This window comes from Camelus dromedarius, chromosome 9 (genome assembly GCF_036321535.1).
Source record: "Camelus dromedarius isolate mCamDro1 chromosome 9, mCamDro1.pat, whole genome shotgun sequence".
Classification (NCBI taxonomy): domain Eukaryota; kingdom Metazoa; phylum Chordata; class Mammalia; order Artiodactyla; family Camelidae; genus Camelus; species Camelus dromedarius.
Genome location: NC_087444.1, coordinates 36,799,456 through 36,817,449, shown reverse-complemented (window position 1 = coordinate 36,817,449; position 17,994 = coordinate 36,799,456). Strand labels below are relative to the sequence as shown.

Below are 17,994 nucleotides of genomic sequence, written 5' to 3'. Positions count from 1 at the left end.
GCTGGGACAGGCCCATTAGAAACCACCCCCCACTCCAGTTTCCTGCTCTGAGAGATGCAGAGGTGTGACTGGGGGTGGGCTCTGAGCACAGGAGAAGCCTGGAACTTGTTGAGAGCTTCGTGGGAGACTCAGCCACCCAGCCCTGGCCCAGTCCCCGAGGGCAGCCAAGGATGCCAAGGACTCTGGGAAGGCAGGGGCTAATTCTGCTCTGCACCCTGAGCTCAGCAGCCTGAAAGCCTCGGTGATGGCCCCTGAGAGCCCCAGACGTGCTTGGGCTGAAGCATGAGTATGTTCTGGTTAGCACAGACTCGGGGGACCGCTCTGGTCTACCCACAAGCCCAGCCTTCTACCCCAAATCCTCCCATCCATGGCCCGGCACCAGGAATGTCTGGCCAGTTTGGGATCTCTCACAGCGAAAGACTTCCTCAGAGGCTGGTTTCTCATGTCCAAGAAGATGCTGCTGCTGTCAGGAAGTTCTCTCTGCAGTCCCATCTAAACTCCTCCTCAGAGGAAGCTGATCAACTCAATTTCCCAATGCCTCCAGCCTCCCCTGAGGACCTTGGACCTACTCCCTCAACCCCACCCAGGACCTTCTCAGATCTCCTCTGCTCCCCAGTGTTGCCTGTCCTGATGTTCTGGTGAGACTATCCCCTCAACTTCACCTCCCAGGGGCTGCCCAGCCCCCTCATCACTATGGTGCCCTTTTGCTGGCCTTCTCCTCACTTCTTGGCTCCTTGCTCCCAAGTCCTCTCTCCATACCATCACCAGAGTGAAGTCCTCCAACTCCAACATGTCACTGTCACCTTTACCCAGTGGCCCCCAAGGCCCCAGAGCTGAAGAGCTGGAGCCTGGCCTCCTAGCACAGCCTGTGAGGCCCCAGCCCCACACCCTCAGTCCTAGAACTGCCTCAGCCTTAGCCCTTGACTCTCTGCTCTACTGGTGCTATCCTCTGGCTAGGGCAACCTGCCTGTGATCTCTGCCCCAAGTGGATCCTCCAGAGAAGTCCACGGGAAGCCCTTGAAGTCCAGGAAATCGGGTTGCTTCCTCAGGCTCAGCCAGAGAGGCTGGGTTGGGAGGGCACCCCTGTCCACCTAGAGGTTCCCTGTGTCAAAGGCCATTGCCCCAGCCCCAGCAGGATCCAGCTAAGCTCTGTGAAGGTGCCTGGGCAGGCTGCAGCCAGACACCATCTGGCATGGCTGTTCCTCCCAGGGCTCGCAGGGCCACACCAGACTCAAGCTGGCCCCACAGCTTCCACCTGTCCCTCCACAGCCTGCCTACCCCCAACCCAGGTCTTCTGGGCCAGGACCCCTCAGCAGCAGAGCCATGGCCCCTACTAGCACCTCTGATTACCACCCTTGCTCCTGATTAGCAGGTGGGCATGGGGACCCCTAGCCTGTCCAATGCTCTCTCCTCTCTGTGGGACAAAGTGTGGGTTTGGCAGCCAGCTCCAGCCAGAACTTGAGAGGTGGCAGCTGGGCAGCCCTGCCTCCCATCCAGTTTCTGAAACCTTTCTCAGATCCTGGCAGCCCTGAAAGTGATCTTTCAGCCCCTCCAGGGCTCCCAAGGGCAGATAGCACGTGGCCTCTGCAGTCCCTTCCCAAGGTCCCCAGGGAGGCAGGAAGGGAAGATCTCAGTCCATGCCAGGGGTTGGTCCCATGCTGCCCCAGGGGCCCAGCAGGCACAAAGGCAGCCCCTGGCACAGTACACTAGGCAGGGCGGCCCTCTGCTCTAGACTCACCCATGGCCTCATGGCCCACAGAGGGGCCCTGCTGGCCAGCTGGCCACAGCAGAGCGTGAGAGGACACTGTGTTCCCAGACTTCACTTCTGCTTTTCCAGAGGTCACTCAACGACGCTCTCCTGGGGAGCTCAGGGGTTTTCAGGAATTGAGGCTGATGAGTGAAACCAGATGTGAAAATATGCTCCCTAGAGCCTTGCGTGCCCATCCTGCCACTCCCTGAGGGGTGGTGGAGCCTTGGAGCCTGTTCTACCACTTCCCTGGGCCCAGGTGAAGGGGCTGCTTTGAAGGGCCTGGATCTGGGCTCTATGTCCAGTGCTCGTTCAGCCCCAGAGCCTCTCCAGTGTTGTATCATCCAGGGGCTCCAAGCAGGGAAGCTTAGACAGATGGATAGCTATGGACAGATGGCCAGGATGGTGGCCCAATGGAGTCAGAAACCCCCCTCTCTGCTCAGCAAATGTACTGTATCTGAGTCTCCCCCCAGCCTCTGGGAGTGGAGGAGACCTCTTCTTCATATCAGCTCCAAAGCAGATGTGTACACTGGCCGGCTGGCTCTGCAGGGTCACAGTGCCACATCTGGAACTCCCAGTGTGGGAGCCACAGCATGGAAACCGTTAACCCTGGGTTTACCTGGGGTCTGCAGCACAGACTAAGCATCCTTCTCACCTCCAGGCCTCTGCCAGGGCCCATCACAGGCTCCCTGCAAACTTCATGTAACTATCTAACCCTGGGTTCCAACTCTTCCTATCAAATGCCAGCTCTTCCTCTCCTTCTGCAGGTGCCACCTGGCATTCCCCATCCAGACCCTTGGCATTGCCCCCTCCCCAAACTGAGGTGTCTATGGCCTCTTGCCAGCCCAGTACAAGTCCACCCATCACCCATCAGTTGGTCCATGCAGAGCCACAGCCCCCATCTGCAGCCCCATTTGCCAGATTACTGGTTTCAGAACATGGCTCTTTAGGTAGCTGAGTGGAGCAGGGGAGAGAGAGACCCTGGGCTTTGGGGCCACCGTGACCCAGGTTCAAATCCTATCCCATGGCTTGGCCCTAAGCAGCTTGTAGAATCTCTGGACTCAGGCCCCTGGCCAGTAACCTGGTGAAAGGCTCTGCAATACCAGCTTTCCACGGTACTCACCACAGATACGGAACAGAGGAAGGGTTATATGGAGAAAACTGAGCACAGCACACCAGTCTCTCTCTCCTGGCAGAGAGGGTCCCACCCAGAGCCTCCCAACTGACAGGCTCAGCCCCAATCAAGCAGTCTGTGTTCTGACTCCAGGCTGTTGCTCAGGCTGTCCTACTCAGTGCTCCACAGGGTGCCCCTGCCCTTCCTTCCCATGGCCCTGATCCTTCTACCCGGGCTCCGCATGTCCTCTCCCCACATCACAAAGGCTGCAGGGGCCCCTGTGCAGCACAGGCACGCACACACACACAGGCCCCACTCTGCTACCTCCTGGGGAAGGACAAACAGAGCTGGCTCAAAATCTGGGACTCCTGTCCTCAGGCCCATGTCTCACGTCACCTACCAGCAGGATCATAGACAGCTGCTGCACAGCCAGGCCCCAGGGACAGGGACAGAGGCTAGGACCCAGCTCTGCACCACCTACCACCCAGTGAGCTGCTTCCCTGGGGCCCGCAGGAGCAGGCAGGAGGTGGTGCAGCCAAGGGCAGCTCTTGCTCCACGGGAAGCCCCTGGGCTGGCGGGCCAGCAGTCTCGGGAAGAACCTGGAGTCTACTGCTGGCACAGCCATATGAAAGTTACTGGGTTTCAGTTGGCATGAAGCAGAGATTCTGCAGGGAAAGGACAGCAAGTTCTCCTTCCTCAGCCCCTAGACTGGCATTTTATTTCACACTGGAGGCCTTTCAGTGAGGTGCAGCATTCCCAGAAGGGGAATGGGGCTGATCCCCAGAGGTGGCCCAGCTGACACCAGGGTCGGTGGCACAACCCAGCAGGTACAGGGATCTGATAAGCGGGAGTGTCACACCCCTTATCTAGGAAGCAGCAGGATGTCTGACTCAGGTTCACCACCCTTCTCCATGCTCCAAGACAGGTGGCAGGTGGTAGCAGAAGCACATTTAATTACCCTCATGCTCTCAGAAACACCTCATCTCCATGGCTCGGAGAATGAATACATCACTCACAGCCCATGAGGAAGTCAATTCAGCCAATGGTCAGGAGGGTGCCAGGCAGGTGACGGTCCCATGTGCCAAAGGGAGGGGCAGAACTAGTTACTGCTGCACCCAGGGCAAGTTCTAAGAAGCTCTCCTCTGACCGGGTGGAGAAGGAGACCTGCCTGGATAGCCCCTCCCCAGGACATCCCCACCCGGGGCCCGAGGGCTCCACGGGACTGGCATGTCCCTCAGGAGATGTAGGGCTTGGAGGGCAGCTTCCCTTGTTCCCCTGCTGCAGCCCAGGTTGAGAATCAAGTGAGCCAGCCTCACCCTGGGAGGCAGGGGCCACACCTCTGCTGCTGCCTTGTACTTTAACCTTAAGCAAGCTCTCTCTTCTCCAGGTTTGCGACCACAGCTATAGCGCCTGCAGGATGGAATGGATCTGGGGCTGCAAGGGAAGAGCTTTTTTTCATTTTCTCAAAGGCATAAGTTCACCTGGGTGTTAAGTGAGAGAGGTGAAATGGTGTGGGATGGCCTGGTGTCAGGCAACCTAGAGAAGGCCAGCTACGGCAAGGAGCTCCTGAAAAGCTGGTCCATGCCCATATCTGGCTCCCAGGTCCACTGGCCCACACCACCTGAGCGATCCTCTCAGACACAGATGCTCAGCTTTTGTTTCACATGCACAGGCCTCTGGAGGAAGGACACTAATAAAAGTTGGAGCTCACTTCAATGGGGGGAAAGCAGTTTTAGGACCCCCAGAGGCTGCTGTTCCCAGTGAGATTAAGCCAGGTCAGGCTGGATCCTGGCTGGAGCATCTTGCCAGCTACATGGTATCTAGAATCAAAGCTATGGAAATACCTATGTCCTATGGATGGGCTCACAATCATGCCTCATTTGGGGCTGTGAGCCGTGCTGTTCTCAGCACAAAGCCTCATTTCCCTGCAGCTCACAGAAACAAGACCAAGCAACCCAGGCCAAGAGCAGAGCTGATCCATTCTATACCCACGCCCAGAAGAACCAAGAGGCTTGGGCCAGGCAGTAAGTGGCAGGAGCAGTAGCATGCATCCAAGCCGATCCTGTATAGCACCCCTGACCCTCTCACCCACCCTGCTCAAGGGCCTGATGGGTCACGTGCAGGGAAAGCAGTAATATGCCAGACTGAGCGTGATAAGCACAGAGGATGTGGGTCAGTCCCTGGGAGAGGGGTGGTCACCTGTTCAGGGAGTCCCAAAGCAGAGGCTAGGTGGAGGAATGGGGGTGACAGGGAGGCAGGAAGCCTGGGCCAGGCCTGAGGGATAACATTCCAGGACCCTGATTTCCCCCAAACCTTGCCACATGGATCCAGCCTGGAGCTTAAAGTATTGAGGGTCGGGGGAAATGGGTGAGCTATAACCTGTCAGCCTTGGGGCCTTGTCTGCTGGGTCATGGGTTGCAGCTCACCCATATTCCTCAACTCTCAACCCTTAATTTCCAAGCTAGATACCATGGACAAGGCCTGGGGGAATGGCAAGGGCCCCAGAAACAGGGCTTCTTTCACCTGTCTCCTCATTCCTGAGTTGGGGGCTGGGTATGCAGAAGAACAGCATAGGCCTCCTTCAGTGAACAAATGAAAGAAAGAATCCAAAAATGTAGAGTGACTAAACAGTAGAAGGCAAGGTGAGTGTCAGGAGACCATAAGCAAGGCCTTGGGCCTCACCTGGACCCAGTTTCCCAGGTAAAATAAGAAGGGTGGCTAAGGTTACCTCCAGGGTCCTGACCAGCTCTGACACTCCCTACTTGGTCAGGCCTGAGTCGCATTGACTCCCTGCAGCCCCAGTCCCTGAGGGCCACTCAGGGCCTCGGGTGAGTCCAGAGGCCTTGGTACCCATGAAACAGCCCTGGCAGAACTGACAGCAGGTGCAGGGGAGGCCCGGAGCTGTGGGGCAGCAGTGGGCAGGAAAGGCCAAGTTGCAGCAGCGAAGACACCACAGATGACTTCTCAGAGGGGAAAGCCCCATCCGCCAGCCAAACATGAAGCCTCAGCTGAAGTCAAAGCCTGAAAACCATTGCCTGAATGGCCAAGCGGGGGAAAAGGTATGGTGCAGGGCCAGGCCACAGTTGTCCAGGAAAGCAGTGCCTAGCACCCAGTCAGGGCTGTTTCTCCACACACCCCTCTCCCAGCCACAAGTCTGCCTGCCACCATTCAGGACCACCCACACTCACATGGGGGCAGCCCCACCCCAGCCCTTCAAGCTGCAGGGTGCTGGATACAGACAGGCATAGCAGACAACAGGTATACAACAGCAGCTGAGCCTACCAAGTGGCCCTTCAGGGTCCTGATTTTCGTGACTCTAAAAGAGGACAAAGGCCAATATTCCTGGGCAGGATAGATTTTTTTTTTTATTCAGCTAAGGTGTAGGTGTTGGAATTAGGCAGAAGCCAGGGAGGTCAATGGAAAGACTCCTCTAAATTGGGGTGCAGGGTAGAGGAAGAGAACAGTCAATTATCTGATAACATGTATATCTACAGCCTAGAGAGTTTGCGGTGCCTAGTTTGAGCCTCTCCCAGAGTCACCCTACACACTCGTGCCTATATGTGCCACATGTACCCTTACATGACCCCTAAAGTGCTGAAGGAGGTTGGGAGGACAGGAGGTTATCCTGAGGATGAATTTTCCCTCTCCTGAAGGGACCAGAGCAGCAGGACCAGAGTGGAGACCACCTGGGGAAGGGTGGTGCTTCTGGGAGCCTGGGAAGCCCTGATCCCCTGGGCAGCCTCAAGCTCCTACTTGCAGCCCACAAGACCCTTGGTTCATAGCTAGCACATTGTGCTGTAGCTACTGGTACAAGTCTGAGAACTGCCAGAAAGACCCAGGTGGGGGTAAATGAGGACAGTGTGGTGGTCAAGGCTGGAGCAGCCTGAACTGGGCACTAAAGTGGAGAGCATCAGGGAATGTTCCCTGACCTTCCCCTTCCTGACCCAGGAAGCTAGGGCACAGCAAAGTGAAGGTGGGAAGAGATGGACAGACGGGAGACACTGAGCCAGAAGCCCTACTTAATCTGGGCAGGCCAACTGGGACTTGGGTGAGGGAAGTAGGGCCCAGGGCAGAATCCCAAGGGACAGTGCTGAGCCAAGAAGCAGAGATGCACCAGTTGGTCTAGCCACACCCCCTACCCCGGCTCTGAGGCAGCTGAATAGGCCTGGTGCACTCTCTTGTGGCCAAAGGGAGGATGGCACTGTCAACAACCAGAGGCTCTGCTCTGGCTTCCTAGGATTTAATCACAGCCTCAGATTCCTGGTCTGCATTCCCCCAGTCATTGATCCTTGGAAGAAGAAGCTGCAGACACCTGCAGAGCCATGCAGGAATGTGTCATAAAGAACAAGAATAGACCTGAGGTGGATGTGAGCCTGGGAAAGCCAGAATGAAGACAAGGCGAGGTTGAGTCTGGTCATGAGGGACTGGTCTGTCCTGCATCAAAGAAGACAGAGCCTTCTGAGGATGGGCATCCTCAGCCCTCTACATTCTTATTCTCTAGTTCAGCTAGACCCTCCCAAATCTCCAAACTCCTTTATCCCCCGTCTCTAATGCCTAATGCTGTATCTTTTTTAAAAAGTAAGTGCTTCATAACACAGAAACAGGACAATCTATGACACGGTGCACCCCTCCAGGATGGGGGATTTAGCTTCTCCTCCCCAGGACCCCACAGCCGAGCCCCCTGCCAGTACTAATAAAGAGTTGTCACTCATCCAATCATACAAATATCTATTGGGCACTCACTCTGGCTAGGCACTGTGCTGTTGAGTCCTAATAACCAGCAAGTGATTTCCGTTTCATTTTATAGGTGCGCAACTCAGCTTCAAGGCATTAAATCACATGCATAGTGTCACACAGTTGGTCAGAAAAGGAGCCCAGTCTGCCTGATGCTTGGCCTCATAGAGAACTCAAGAAAAGTCCTGGTGACCCAAAGACACCCTAGGATGCTGACCTTGAGCAGGCACAGGTGATTTACAAGACAGATCATCATGTCCTCACACCTGTTCATTCTTGATGCCAACCCTTCTAACAAGCTGGAGTGCATCTGACAGCTGAGCCCAAAGCACAAGAACAGCTGCAGGTTAGAAAAGGAGTCTAGGGTGCTGTAGCAGGCACTCAGATCACAGGGGGCCAGGGACAAACTACTGGAGGCAGACCTGGGCCCTCAAGGACAGTGGTTCGGTTCCATCTCATTTCAAGTCTTACAGCCCTAATTCGGGAGAAGCTCTGCTATGTTCAGTGTGTGCTGCAAAGAAAGCAAGAAAGTGAGACTAACACATTCCAGAAGGGTTCTATGCAAAATGTTTCAAATTTCAGTCTTTCCCGCTCTGCCATCCAGAAACCTGGGTCACCCAGAAAGTCTCATCTTCAAGGGTCCTGGATGGCTGACATTTGCCTGTGCTGAGGTCACCTCAAAAGACCATAAGCATAGCTTTAGGCACTGGCTCCATCTCAGAAACCAGGCCCAATAAATCACTGAGTAATTCCAAAGACAAACATGTTATCACTCACCAGAGCAAGTCTTGACATAATCTCCTGGGGCAGGGCTTGTGAAACAGGGGTTATCAGTTCCTGTGTGGATTATCTTGACCATAAATAGCTTCCCAGATAAGATCAGGCTAGAGAATATACCAGCACAAGATGTAATCGGTGAAGGGAAAGCAAGAGGTAGGGAGGGGAAGAAGGAGGGAAGGGGCAGGTGAGAGGTGAGCAGGTGAATTGTACCTGGACGGGACTTTGGGGCTCTGGTCTGAATGAAAAGAGGTGTCCAGCCTTGGCCTGGGCCCTCATGCATCCATGACTCTGAGTCTTTTTGTGTGAAGACAAGGGGTTTGGTGGGGGTTCCCTATGACTCAGATTAACCCTACAATGCTTTGAACCAACAGGTGGAGGAACGCCTCAGGGTCAGCAGCAGGGGTCTTGACTTGGACAGCTGAGGGGTAAGAGTACCTTCTCTTTGCTTGCCTGTATGTTCTAATTTCCTTTATTTTAGATATCTTTAGCACATGTTTAAATCATTAAACACTTGTTCACTATAATACATTCAAATAATAGAAGAGTACTTAAAATTAAAAACTCACATATTCCCCCTCCCAGCCTCTTCAATCCCTCTCCACAGAGACAGCCACTCTAGACAACTTGGTATCTACACTTCCAAACATGTTTCTCTGTGCACATTCCTCTGACATTCTACCAAAATGGGACTATGATACATGCAATGCTTTGCAACTTCTCACCTAATAAGATATTTCTAAATCAGTGTTTATGGAACATCATGCTTTTGAGCACTCGAACAGTATTCCACTACTAGCACAGACCATGATTTTTTTAACCATACCCCTGTCAGTGGATACCCCGCTGGTTCTAATAGGTTGCTGTTATCAACTAGGCTGTGTGAACACCTCTGTACATGCCATCCTTTGCTAATTTAGGAGCTACGATCCTGTAAGTGGGTATGCAGGGTTGCACAGTACATATACATGCAATGTCTAAACAAGGTGGTAAAAACTTGTCCCCCAAAGGATCTACACCAAGTCACCCTTCCACCAGCTCTATTTTTGGAATTTTTCTTAGAAATTATGTTTAGTTAAAAAGGAAATCAAAAAAGAAGAAAAGAAAGAAAGAAACCACCATACCCAGTCTTGCAGGAGAAGGCATGGCGGGAATCTCGACGGGAATCTCTGGTTGTTGCTTTCCCAGCTCTGCTTGCCAAATTAGGCTCCAGGCCGAGTATCCTCATCAGGTCACGCTTGTGTCCACTTGGCCTGCCATTAAGGCTGCTCTCCAGCCTCCCGGCAGGACTCGTGAACAGGACTAGGCTTCTAAGGAAGCCTGTCCTGGCTGCAAGCTGACAGATGGCAGGACATAGGCTGAGCGCCGCCCGCCAGCATGCTGAAGACTTCCAGATTGGTATCTTTAGTGCTACTTCCCCCAGATCCACACAGCCACCTCTCAGATACTCTGAATTAGCATGTCTGAGACAGAACACCTCCTCCTCCACCACTCTGTCCACGCCCCAGACCTTCTCCTCCTCTGACGGGCCTCATCCTAGAAGCAATTCCAGCACCACTCAGTCATTTATGAGGCCAGAAGCCTGCCTTCTAACCCTTCTCACCCTCACACCTAAGGAAAACTGGCCCAATCTCATGGGTCACATCCCCTAAGCTCGCTGCTGACCCAGTCCTTCTGCCCTCACTCCTGCCCCAGTTCAGCCCATGTTCTCCTACCTGGAGAGCTGGAATAGCTGCCTGCTTCTAGCCTGGCTCCTCCTAAATTCATCCTCCAGAGCCCCAGACCAAGCTTCTAATTGCATCACACCACCAACCCCACCCCTCCACGATCCCCTTCTTCTGCATCTACTGAGAGCAAGTCCAAGCCGGCACATGGCAGCAAGCCCTCCCTCCAGTCTCTCCTAGCCTCCACCCCTGCTCTGGGGGCCCCACCCTCCTGCAGCAACAGCCAGCTGGAGAGGAACAATCGAGTCACCACCAGTGATCCATGCCAGCTTATCAATCTTGGGCACTGGGAGGGCCTCCTCACACAGCAATGCCATTGCCCAGGGCAGGCGGGACAACGTGGATCCTCAAACATTGCGGGAAAAACTTCAGGTGTGTATGGGGCCCAGGCTCTGCATAGCTCAGAGACCCCACGTAACTGTTCCCTTTGTTTTACAGTGCAACTCTCCGGTTACCACCTTCTGGATGCCCTTCTCCCAGTGCCTCCCAAGCTCCTCTCTCTTACTTGTGGTCACTGGGCTGCCAGAACTGTGTCATCTCTTCTGACAGTCAGATTACATCTGATTCTGAGAAATTCTCGACTGAGGTAAGCCCGTCTTGCTATCCAAGCTGTAGTCACCTAATTTCACTAAATCAGCGAATTCTCCTCTGACAAACGAAACATACAAAATGTTTCCAGGCAAAAGTGTAAACAGCAACTCTTAAGCAAGACATTTCCCACACACAGACCTTGACCTAACTCAAGAATCTCTTTTAATCATGACTCTCATCCTTCCTAAGCTACATATCCTTCCAGGGCCTTCCATGAACCAGCCCTATGCACCTGTTCACATTTAGCCCTGCACATCCCTGACATGTGCACCACTCTCTTTCCAGTGCCCAAACTCCTTTGAGATGCTATGCAGTTTGACGTTTCTGAAACTCCTAACACCGTTCTTCTTCCCACCTCCTTGACCTGGCTAAGTTTTGTGTGTGTAACTGCTTTTTACTGATATATCCATTCATACACCATACGATGTGTCCATTTGAAGTGTACAATTCAATGGTTTTTAGTATATTCGGAGTTGTGCAAGCATCACCACAATCAATTCTAGCACATTTTCATCACCCCAAAAAGAAGCCTACCCTTTAACTCACTCCTCACATGCTCCCATTGCCCCCAAATATACCCTGTGCCTACTGGACATTCAGTGCTGTTTGGTGTCCACCAGTCTGCCCATTAGGCACATGTGCCCCCAAGCAAGGCCTGTGTGATACGCTTTCATTACACACTCAAGACCCAGCATGGCGCCTGCCTCCCAAGAGTGACAGGAACGAATGACCACAGTGGGAGCAGCTGGCTTCTCTGATTGCTCACTCAGCACCAGGCCCTCTGCTTACACTACACTAACTTTTCAGGGAGATCCTATTAACACTCTCGCTGTGCACCTGAGGATAAACCACTTGCCCAAGATCGCAAAGCCAGTACGTGGCTGAGCTGGGATGAGTTCATCAGTGAGCTCTGCTCTGTCTATACACTGTCTCCTCTGTTCTCATTAAGGTCACCAAGGACTGCTGAAGGGCAAAACCAAACAGACAGCCATCTGACTTTATTTCAGTCTCTTAGCCACACTTGGCATTCACCACCCCCTTCTTTTTCAGGTTCTTCCCTGGGGCTACCCATCTCTCAGGGGATGCCTTTGACTTCTGGCAGGACCATCTCTTGCCCTATCCCTGCTTAACAAAAGCTCTTCCTATAGGAGGGTCTCATCTCAGGCCTCTACTCTTCCGACCCTATGCTCTCCCTTGGGGTCAGTGGCCACACTTCTACCCTACCCTGATTCTCCAAGCTCAAACCTCACATCTGAGCACCAAAAGCAGCCTCCACATCTTTATTTAAATGGCTCACAGATCCCTCAAATCCCATCTTCTCACTCTTTCCCCAACCTGTTCCTGCTACATTCCACTATTATTTCACCCTGCTACCTACACAGTTGCCAAAGCCACAGATGAAGATGTCAGCCTTGACTCTTCATTCTTCCTCAGCCCCCTTATTCAACCCACAAGTCCTACCAATTCCTCTACCTATAATTCCCCCACCATGTTGTGTTCCCTGCCAGTGCCTGAAGACAGGTTGCCATCATATTCTCTGGTCTGGATTACTATAAAACCCTGCAGTCTGTTCTTCCTACCTCCAGTGTGGCCCCTACCTCCAAAACACTATTCAAACTGCAGGTACATTCTAAAGTACAAGCCCAGTAGTTTTAACCTCCCATCCCCTGCATTCAGGACAAAGCTCTTCCTGTGGTTTTTGCAATCCTTCAGAGTTGATCTCGTTCTAGCCACATTCCTGGCCACCTCACAATTAGTGCTGAATAACATGCCACTCCTGGTGACACCACCTATATTTGCATTTGCAGTTTCATGTGACTGGTGATTGGCTAGGCCTAACCTGGAGTCTTACTTTCCTCTTTCTATATGAGATTGTCTCTTGTGAAATAATGTTGAGATGCAGAAGGAAATGTCGTAATGACCAGGAGACAAGTGATTCAAGATAGAGAGGAATAAAGTGTTCTGGAAGACAATCAGTACATCACACATGTGAACTCTTCAACCATGGTCCCTGAACATCTCACTCACTGGCTGAGGAAAACAGTCCTTGGGACCATTGAGCTCACGTGGAAGTTGAGAATATCACAAGGCTCCTCCTCCTGAATGCTAATTATAGTTCTTTACAACAGGAAGGAGACGCACTGAATGGCCCAAGTGTCAGGTAGAGCGCCCATTCCAAATTAGGAACTGGCATCTGGTACCCGTCAGTTGATTTGCAGCTACATAATCTAGCAAGCCATATGTTTTTCTGTATTCTCCAAGTTTTTGAGCAGGAAGAGAGCTAATTCGTAGAAAAAATCCTAGAAACAAAGACCAACTCAGCAACAATGAGAAACCCCTGGATTCAGATTATGGTCTCTAAATATCATTTTCCAATAAAAAGAACCAGGTTCCCCAAGAGAAATGATGACTTTAAATCTGGGTCAGGAAATATACAAGATGAGATTAGAACATACTGTCATCTCAGTAATAAGAAAGGCTACACGGTTATGTTAAAAAAAAAACAACAACAACAACTCAGCAGCCTATTGTATAAGCTACCACTAGCCAAGGGACAATTTGAGCAACAATAAAGTTAACAAGTGGAAGCACAACAAATAAGTTAAAACCCACAAGTGCATTATGATACTAAAGAAACAGAAGAACAAACTGTATTAGTCAACTTTAAAGGATGTTGGAATACCAACTCATTATTTTGAAAGCTAGTAAATACGGGAATCAAGCATTTATCCTGCCTCTCCTATACAGACTATATTTCAGGGTAACCAAGTAGCTGATTACTGGTAATTTCCAGGTATAGAAGTTTTCAAGCTAGCAATTGCAGAAGGAAACATAAAATTAAAATATTACCATTCTGCAACTTCTAATAACATAATGGTTCTAGGCAACAAATGTCAATGATTCCTAAGTCATAAAAAGAGAAACAACTGACAGAAACAACTCCCAATAGAAGTACAAAGGTCATCTATTAAATATTCTTTTTTAAAAAATGGAATCAGAATCTAATGAAGTCTCTATATCTAACTACCAGTTTACAGGAAAAACAAGAGACAGAGGAACATGTTAAACTATACAGCAGGGATATAATCAGCAAAACTGAGATGGAGGGAAAATCTATCAATCAAATGACCCAGCTTCATCAATAAATAAAAGGAAAAGTGAGACAGAAAACCTATAAACTGAAAGACTTGCGATAGCATCAATCAATTGAAATATATGGATCATAACTGGATCCTGATTGAAACTAGCAAATCATATTAAAAAATCATTAGGAACGCCTTCTCAGCACAGTGGGCAGCGAGTCAGTCTCACAGAAAATCATTAGGGACAATCAGAGAAATCTAAACACTAAATGGGGATTTGATGACATCAACAAATTGTTTCTTTTAAAGAAGGAGTAACAGTATTGTGGTTATGTAAAAAAAAGTCAGGATCTTTTTCAGAGACATCAAAACATTTACAGCTGAAGTGATATGCTGTCTACGATTTACTTCAAAGTAATTTGAGAGTGGGGAGATAAGTGGAATTATTATTGAAACAAGGTTGATAATTATAACAAGAATTGATTATTGTTGTAGTTAGGTGACTATTTATGGGTTCATTATACTATTCCCTCTAATTTGTATATGCTTAATGAAATCCATAATAAACAGGGTTTTTTTTTTGGTGGGGGTAGTAATTAGGTTCATCTATTTATTTTTGGAGGAGGTACTAGAGATTGAACCCAGGACCTTGTGCATGCTAGGCATGCACTCTACCACTTGAGGTATATCCCTCCCCCCAATAATAAACAGTTTTAAAGAGAAAATAGGAAGGAGGAAATTCTGGAGGACAGAGATGGAGCCTCACTCACACCTGAGTTCCCAGCAGCCAGTCAGACAAATTAATAGCAGTGCTTTTAGGCTGAAGTCAGGGTCAAAACTGAGGGTTTAGGTTCAGAACTACGGTAATACCTTGAAAATACCTGCCTGGCTTTCTTATGAGGCACAAGAGTTGGCACACAGTAGACCTTCGGGAAGTGTTTTTTGAATGAGCAATGAACGCTTGAACATCGAAGTAGTCCTATATATGTTCCTTGAGATCTGAAATATATTCACTCAGTCATATCCAACCACCTCAAATCTGGCAGGCCTCTGTGAAGGGGATGCTCCATACCATCACTCTCTCTGACCCCACACCCAGTGCTACAGAGCCAGGGGCCTCCTCCCCTGGGCTCAGCTTGATTTTTTTAAACCAAGGGTCTGGGTTCCCAGAAGATTTGTACTCTCATCCCCCACACTCCACTACTCGGGGCTCCTTTTGGTCCCACTGACTGGCCCAAATATTGCTTTTGCATGCTGGTGTCTTTGCCAGAAATGCTCTCCCCACCCTCCAACCCCTACCCTAGGCCCCAGCTCTCCACACAGCTGGCTCCTCATTGTTCATACCTCAGCTCCAACATTTTCTCCTCAGCAGGGCCTTAGCCAGTCATGCTCTAAAGAAAGTTCCTCTGTGATTCTCTATCACTTCTCCACTGTCTCTTTCACAGATACCACCCTTAATATGCAATTATATATTTCGTTTGCTTTAAAATAACAGGAACAGCAGCTAACACACTGAGTCAGCACTATGTGCCAAGTTCATGCTAAGTGTTGTACAGGGATTATCCTGTTTAACTTTCACAATCACCCCACCAGTAAAAAAATATGTATCATTTAATTTATTATTATTGCCATTTTACAGATGATGAAACTCAGTACAGAGAGGTTACATGGCCACAGAGCCATGAAGGAAGCCCACGTTTGTAACTGATCTCTTAATGCCGTCCCCTGGCCCCAATGACCTCCACCTCCAGTGAAGATCAAGAGAATATCATTCAACAAAGTATCTCAGACCCTATCGCAGTGCCCAGCATAAAAAAAGGTGCTCCAAAAGTATATGTAGAATGAATGAAAACATTTAAAGTAACACTGTATGATTTCTCTTTGTATATCTCTGACTCCACTTCCCCACAAGTCCCTAGTACACGACCCAGCTTCCAGAAGGTACTCAACACATCCCCAAACACTCGGGGTCGGAAAGAGCTTTTGTTACCACCCAGCTCTGTCCCCTCAGTTCACCAAAGGGGTAGGACCTCTCCAGGTTCTTTCTCCTACCTCTGAGAAGAGATAATCAAGCAAGATGGATCATGGAGGACACATGGACTTCAGAGGTCCTAAGAGACTGAGTTCTAACAGAAGAGGTCAGTAGCAGATGCCCTGATGGAGTGGAATCCAGGAAGGAAGGCTAGGGTGCTGTGGAGGGTCTATATGTACTTGCCCAAGCTTGCAGAACAAATAAACACCCTCCACCCAATGCCCTGCATCTTCTGGAAACTGTCCCACATTTAAACATGCTCTTTGGAAATCTCATCACCTCAGGACACACCTCCAGATCTCACTAGGGACCACAGGCTTCTTTGGTCTCCTCTTCCTTCCTCCTCCCACCTCCTCTTTCCCTTTTTCCTAAAGATAAAGAGGCAAAAACACCTTGCAACAAAGGCCTGGAGGCCAGGCCTCTGGTGTCACCTTCAGAAGCAGAGAAGGCCTTTCTGTAGAGGACAAGTAGGGTTTCTGGGCACTTCTTCCTGCCTCCAGTTATCTTCGGTGCTGGAGAGTCCTGAGCATAGAGTCCCAATAAACTCAAACTCTATGTTGGGAAACTTCTAGGAAAGCAGCACAGAAAAACCCCACAGGAGCTGCCATTGGGTTGAAGAGGACAACAGTCTAGCCTACCATGGCCACAAAGGGGTTCTAAAGTAGGATGGAATTGGGCCTGGGCCTTGAAGGGTGAGAATCATTGGGTTTCATGGGGATGAGAAGGAAACAGGAAATGGCTAGTGCAAATAACACCAAAAATGAGCTAACAGTTACCTAGCATTTACTCTGTGCTTGGTGCTGAGTTAAGTGTTTCACACGCAATAACCTGTTGACATCTCACAACCTTGTGAGATAAGTGCTGTTAATATATCAAATGAAGTACCCAAGGCCCAGAAGCACTAAATAACTTGTCAATTCAGTAATTGGTGGGGCTGGGATGCAAAGTCAGATGTGAAAGTCCAAAGTCCACCACACTATGTGCACCAAGAGCTGAGGGATGGCTTGTGTGAGGTAAAGGAATGTGTGTGAACCCCTGAATGTCAAACTAAAGGTCTGGATGGTGATCCCCAAGGGGGACAATGTGCTGAGCAGTGCTGTAGAAAGAATGGCCTAACATGTTTGTGGCGGATGATGGAGAGTCTGCTGGGAAGATGGGAATCCTGTGCCCCCAGAAGCTCTACAGTGGTGGGGTAGGGGGGCTGCAGCAAAAGTGAGGAAAGCCTAGAAAAAGAAAGAGTCTACCAAATTGCCAGTTGGTAACCAATGGTGTTCACCTTCAGATTTAAGCAAATAAAGATCTTCCTCCAGTCCCAGTCCATCCACAAAACTCCCATTAAATACCAACTGTGTACCAGGCCCTGCCCTGCTTCTCCTCCTTTTGCTACAGTGGATTCAATCAGGTTGCTGGCAAGTTTCTACAATCCAGCACCTTAAAGTGCTCTCCTCTCCTTCCCCACCTCCACTCTCATAAGGGAGGTGAGTGACTTTTCTTCCACATTTATATTAAAACCATAGAGTTCACAACCGTATTTTAACTTAAGTTTTTAAGTTTAAAGGTATTTATTTTCACAATACTGGTCTATTCTGCAAAATACACACTGTTTTTTTTTTAAATTGAGCTCACTTTTAACCTTAGTAAGTTTATGAGAAAACGTTCTTCCAAAAGTGAATCCTGTGGTTGTCTTCCCCCTTCAGCTACCAACCAGGATGCTAGCAGTACCTCTGTTCAGGATATCACATAGAGGTCAGGGATGGGAACTCACAGCCAAGCCACTGTGACCTTCACTACAACCTCTGGGAGGGAGAGGAGAGAAAGCAAAGACTGGAACCAGGGACATGTTTAATTCTGTAAATTTGATGCTGTGCCTCAGGGAGTCAATCCCACTTTCGAACTGTGTATCCTGAAAAGAAAGGGGAACTCAGCTTCTTATCATTCTTGCACTAAAAAAAAACCCTGTCCCAACAGGCATCCTCATCGGAGGGGAGGGGGGAAAATATTGTCAAATACATGTGCATGAACTCCCAGACTTTCAGGGCCACTCCCTTGATCTCCCAAACACTGCCTTCAGGAGGCTACTCAGCCAGTGGTTCGGCGATGGGAGGAAACTCTCGCTAAACTGGCTCAGCAATTCCCCAGAAAGACTCACTCTGCAGACCAACGCAATGATCCTAAAGGTCCTGGTGTATGTG

The 17,994-nt window shown here is 50.0% G+C and overlaps 1 protein-coding gene across 1 annotated transcript in view; it reads right to left on the bottom strand.

Moving 5' to 3' along the window:
* The window catches only part of ATP6V0D1 (ATPase H+ transporting V0 subunit d1), a 38,782-nt gene that overhangs the window by 20,106 nt on the left and 682 nt on the right, over positions 1-17,994 (bottom strand). The gene's annotated exons all lie outside the window — the stretch shown is intronic.